Source organism: Triticum dicoccoides, chromosome 4A (assembly GCF_002162155.2).
Source record: "Triticum dicoccoides isolate Atlit2015 ecotype Zavitan chromosome 4A, WEW_v2.0, whole genome shotgun sequence".
NCBI lineage: Eukaryota > Viridiplantae > Streptophyta > Magnoliopsida > Poales > Poaceae > Triticum > Triticum dicoccoides.
In genome coordinates, this window is record NC_041386.1 from 701,334,541 (window position 1) to 701,340,893 (window position 6,353).

Here is a 6,353-nt window from a genome sequence, read left to right on the forward strand (position 1 = left end):
CCTGTCGTCGCCGGCCCGTCATCGGCTCGCCGTTGAGCTCACCCGTCCGCCATGTCCACACACGCACACACATGTACACACTACACACACACACATTATAGAATTTTTATTATAGAATTTTTTTTCTTTTTTTTTAGTTATAGAAATGTTAGAAATTATTCTGTTTTGTAGTTATAGAAATATTTTTAGAAATGGTAGTTATATAGAAATATTATAAATTTTTCATGTTTTTAGTTATATAAATATTAGAAATGTTATAATTTTTTTCTGTTTTTTAGTTATAGAAATATTTATAGAAATATTAGCAATTTTTCTGTTTTTTAGTTATAGAAATATTAGAAATGTTATAGAAATGTTAGTTATATAATTAGAAATGTTAGAAATTTTATAATTAGTTTTAGTTAGATGAATTAGATTAATGTCAAATTGTTAGAATTTGCATATAGAATGTTAGATTAATGTTACATTTTGCGGGCATATAGTATTTGTTCTCGACGATATGCCCGGCCCGCATCCTCGCCGTTGACCCGTTCGTGATGACGTCATGCTTCAGAGGACCCATGTCCGGGACTGGGCTCCGCCGGGCTGGCACTGGGAGGTGCTACCTGGAGGGGCGCGCCACTTGGTGAGGAACCCGGCCTCGGGTCCCGTCATCGACCCTGATCTCCTTTGATGGCATTCGCGTGGGCCACATTCGGTGCAGAGGTAGACGGCCCCGCCGGAGGTGGTGCGTCGCCGTGTCAGGGAGCAAGACGAGCACGTCCATCGCTACATGGCTTCTATGGACGGCGTTAGGTTCTCCACTACTTGGCAGGTTCTTTGGGCAGATGACCGGAGATATGATCCTGTGATGGTTCCTTCTCTTTGGGTGTCCACCACCCGCGCCCCAGGAACCGCGAGTGGCGCCCTAGATTCTTCTGTAGTACTCGATCTTTATTAGGTACCTAGACAGTGATGTATTCGATATATAATATTCTAGACGATGTATTCGAGATTATATATATTATTCGAGACGATGATGTATTCAAGATTATATATTAATTGAGACGATGCATATATATTATGTACTATATGATTCAGTTTTTCCTTATTGATTGCATCCATGCATTATAATTTGAATACTAAATTGTTCTATATTTCTTCTGTACTAGTTAAGTAAAAGCTATGGCGGACAATACCGGCAGAGACAGAGAAGAGGAATTGTTCGACATCATACGCAGCCCTGGCAGGCTAGATGATCTGAATGAAGCAGACGACGACTCCCTATATTTGAACAATACCGGAGAGGGTGATGAAAAGATATTCGATCTCGATGACCGAGCTGATGAAGTAATGAACTATGATTCTGATTATGATGACACAAACAATGTTTATGATGACACAGAGAATGCTGATCTTCAAATAACAAAGACTACCGGCGAGGTATATATCTATATAAGCAGGCATCTGGTGATCATCACATGTTTTATTTTATTTGAATATATATTAACCAATTGATCTTCCTTCTTTCAGCCCTCCGGATCGAGCAAATCTGCTTCTACAGACAGCAAGACAAAGCGAGGCCCGGGCAAAAAGTTGAAGGACGGTGTAAAGTACAACATTGACTCCGTCAAACCTAATGGCGAACCCCGATCGCCTAAGAACATTGCGAAGAAGTGGACTCGTCAGTGCGGAGTTTTTGTGAAGGACATACTCCCGATCTCCATTCAAGAATGGAAAGAGCCAAAAACTAAACGTCCAAGTGTTACTTGGGTCGACGACAGAGCAAAAAAACCCTTTGGGATTTTCTGATGGAACATTTCACCCTACCAGGTTATTTCACTAAAGTAGATGTGGACAAAGTCAAGGACGCTTCTCTTAAGAAGATGGCAATTACATTCAACACCCACAAGAAAACTGTATGGGCCAACTACATCGCTGCAGAAAGGAAGACTCTAGAATTCACGGGAACACTGGAGAAGCAAATAGAACACTGGGACGATTTCATGAAATTCAGGGATTTAGAAATATCTAAGGAACGGTCGATAAAAAACAAGGCCAATGCCGCAAAAAAGACGCAGTTCCATAGGCTGGGTCCAGGTGGCTACGCGGTGGGAATGACAAAGTGGGATAAGGCTGAGCAAGAGATGGAGAATGCAGGGGTCACTCCGATTACTAGGAGCTGGCTCCCCAGGTGCAGAACTTGGTTCTATGCACATGGGGGGCGTTGCACCCGAAGACAGGCCTGGTTTCGCAGAAGGCAAGTCTAAAAGGAGCCGAACAAAAGATACTTGACGCAATAGAAGAAGCTCGAGCGGGGGTGTTCACGCCCAACAGAGAGAACGACGAGCTTACGCGCGCCCTGGGAAATCCTGAACACCCGGGAAGAACACGAGGCATGGGCGTTATTCCCTGGTATGAGGGTTTTTCGGACTGGAACAATGACTACAGGTCCCGTGCAAGAAAGAAGATGGAGGAGGAGAAGAAGAGGAAGCTGGAGGAGGAGCAAAGGAAGCAGGACGCAGAACGCCTTCAAGTCCTAGAAGCAAGGCACACGGACTTGGCACTCAAATTCCAGCAGCAGCAGCAGCAGCAGCAGATCGACTCACTTAGCCAGGAAAGGGGGTCTCAGCAGTGGCATCAGCAAGCGGATGATTGTCCATCATTGGATAGCACCATCCCATCCATGCTGAGAAGAAGCGTTGGTTCTGCCCTGGGCGACGCACAGCTGCTGGATACATACCCTGTGGGTGACATCATAGAGAACACTAACAGTGAGCTACACTCCAAAATGAAAAACATATCCATGAAGGTGGCGGACGGCGTTGCTTTCACAATTACCCTCGAAGCAACCTTCCATTGCATCCCGATTCCAGAGGGCTATGCTCGTGTCATGGTTGATGAAGTGGTTGAGCCATATTCGATGCTAGCACTTGACATTGCTGGAGGTGACGGCGAGCGCACACTGGGAGAGGCCGTACATCGTATCATCCTATGGAGAAAGGATTGCATCATCTTTCCAAGTCCACCGACACCACATCATCTGCCGACTCCTCCTCGAAGTCCGCCATCGAGTCAGCAGACTCCTGCTCCTCCAAGTCCACGAACGCGTGAGCCGACTCCTCCTCGAAGTCCGCCACCGAGTCAGCAGACTCCCGCTCCTCCAAGTCCACAAACGCGTGAGCCGACTCCTCCTTGAAGTCTGCCACCTCCTCCAAGTCCCCGAACGCGTGAGCAGACTCCTCCTCCTTCATGTCCGGCACAGTGCCAGGCCACTCCTCCTGCTTCAAGTCCGCCACAGTGTCAGCCATGTCGGCCGTCTCCGCCGTCTCAGCAATCACAGAAGAGACACGCCGCAGCTATGGTGCGTAGTGGTACGAGTCGAGGTAGTACATGAAGTACAGGCGGAGACAAGCGATATAAATATGGTCCAAACCTCGCTCCTCTTCCTCAGAGGCCTTACGACATGAACGAGGAGAAAAACGCAGCCATAGTGTAGGACCAAGTGGACGCCCATTTTGGACCGAAACCGGCACCACCGCCAAAGGAGAAAGTGCCTGAGAAAACAATTGACCACTTCATTCTTATGGCTAGAGCACCAGCTCCCAAGCCTGTTGACTCAGACTATGAGCGCCAAATCAGGAAGCTACATCGAGCACGACTATAGAAGGAAGCGAGCTCGAGCTCAAGCCAACAAGCAGCTGGCAAAAAATGCGGGAAATTCGTTCCCCAGCTGGGAGAACAGGCGGCGCAAGCGATCGCCCACTTGTTGTGCCAACAACACATGAGAGGAGTACGCGCGCCCAATATTATTGTGGGAAAACCATTAGCGTTCCCCAGCTGGGCGATGTGGTAATAACAGAGGAGCTATAATGTAGGCTGAAATGCTTAAGATCTCTATTGGACAACTCCTCGAAATCGAGCCCATGTCTCGCTTAGAGAATCGGAAATAAAACGGAAATATGTCCGGGGCCAATCTTTGGTCCATCCAGACAAGGTCAAGAACCTCCCAACGAGAATGTATGAATTGCATCAATGGTACATGAACATTACCAAGATTTCCAATCGAGAGTTCCTCATGGTGAATGTCAAGCGTGAGCATTACTACCATGAGAAAGCTCTGGCCGTTGAGTATTCAGAACTATTTCAGTTATACAATCAAGATGCACTCGACAAGTCTATCGTCGGTTGCTATTCTCTGTAAGTGATTTCTTTCTGTAATTTAATTCTCAAGCTAGCTATGTAGTGATAATTTTGATCAATCATTACATGTAATTATTCTCACTATATTCTTTTTTGTGGTATTATATGCAGGATGAAGATGTATGAAATGAAAAAATCTGGACGCTATGCCATTGGGTTCATTGACCCAAATACCATTAATGAGTACATATGGAATCTTCCATTTTATCAAGCAGGTGTAGAGGAAAGCATGCTAGAGTTCTTGAAGCGCCTCAATACCAATGAAGATATACTACTTCCTTACAACTTCATGTGAGTCACACTGTCTTGTAATACAAATTCTGTTTTTGCTTACTAGCTAGTTAGATGGTAATAATTAAGTGTATACGGTTTACGATAGTTGATTATTTTTATGCACATGCCCGATTAATTAAGACATGCAAACATGTGCGCATGCAGTTGGCACTGGATCTTGTTAGACATTAAAGTTGAGGAAGGAAGAGTTAAATTACTGGACTCACTACTTAAAGAAGATAAAGACTACACCATTGTGAAGGGGATAATCAACAGGTAATTTCAATCATTATTAACTATATCTCGGCCTATTATTAGTTCGTCATTTCCTGATATGAACTACTTAATAACCCCTTTATTAATTTTCTTTGCCGCCGGGCAGGAGATGGGCTAAGTTCATCAAGGTGACTCCAGGAAAATGGGCAAAAAAGTTGTTTTGGCATCGACCAACGGTAAGTAATTAAGTAGTACTAGCTAGCTACCATCTCTTTAATTTTTGTTTCAATATCATTAATTAATTATCATGCTTGATTAATCATTATCTGATTAAATTCCATTCTCATAAAGGCCCTGAAGCAGGCGTCGGGGAATGATCTATGTGCATTCTACGTTTGCGAGAACATTCGCATGATGGCGTCTGAAAGGAGCAGATCTGATAGACAGGACTGGGTACGTTTGTCAGAACACTATTCACACCATTATCGATATCTAGTCACACAACTAATACACATGCATGTTGATCTCATTCTTAACAGTTCAGAGAGGTGCGGGATAAGATCCTACCAGCGGAGCGCATACTAGCACTTCAAGAGGAAATAGCCGGATTTTTGCTCGACCAGGTCATAGATCTCAAAGGAAAATCCTATTACCGGCTACCGCCCCCATGAACCACTTGTCATCGTGCTCCGGAGGAACCAAGGCAACATGTAGGAGAAATTGTATATGTATATATATGTGTATGTGTGAATAATTAATGGTGTTGGTTGTGAGACATTCGATGATATATATTTATATATATATGTGGTTCTACGTACGAGAAAATCTAATTATATATATGCATAACGTGTATAATTTGTAGTACCATGAAATACCAGCAAATAAAAAAACTTGAATGGAAAATATAGCCAAAAAACCCCCAAACATTTAGTACCGGTTGGTGTTACTAATCGGTACTAATGTCCTACGCGCACACGAGCCTGGCTCGTGCCACGTGGTGTCACTTTAGCGCCGGTTCGTCACGAACCGGTACTAAAGGAGGGACCTTTAGTCCCCACTCTTTAGTGCCGGTTGGCAACCGACACTAAAGGCCGTTATGAACCGGCACTAAAGGCCGGTTCTACACTAGTGGTGTCTTCTCCTTGCAAAAAAAACCCACGTACAATTAAATGTACAATTAAATGATGGCCTCATGCTAAAAATAGAGCTCACTTCTCCATACTAACGGGAAAAAAATATCACATGCGTTTGTAATTGAAGAAAAAGAGAAGCCCCGTGCATCGATGGGGTCATGTAGGGTCACGTTAAATAAATGACCCATTGCCCGCACCGCACGCTAAAAAAGATCCCACATCTATATCTCATGAAAATAAATAGCACATACTCTCAGAAGTGTTCTAAACGCTCTTATATTTTTTTATGAAGTGTGTAGGTGTCTACTTGAAAAATAAGACATATACAAATAAGGAGCCCCGAAGGGTCATGTTAAAGACAAGAGCCGGTGCCTATTTATAAAAGTTTCAAATCCACTGCCACTCTCTCCCTGATGGCTTCCAAATATCACAAAACTACCAAAGTCTGAAATTTAGTACATGAAGTGACCTATAGGGTGGGTCTATTATGATAACATCCCTTAAGACCCTTATTCTGTACACCAAAACGCTTATTCTGCTAACACCCAC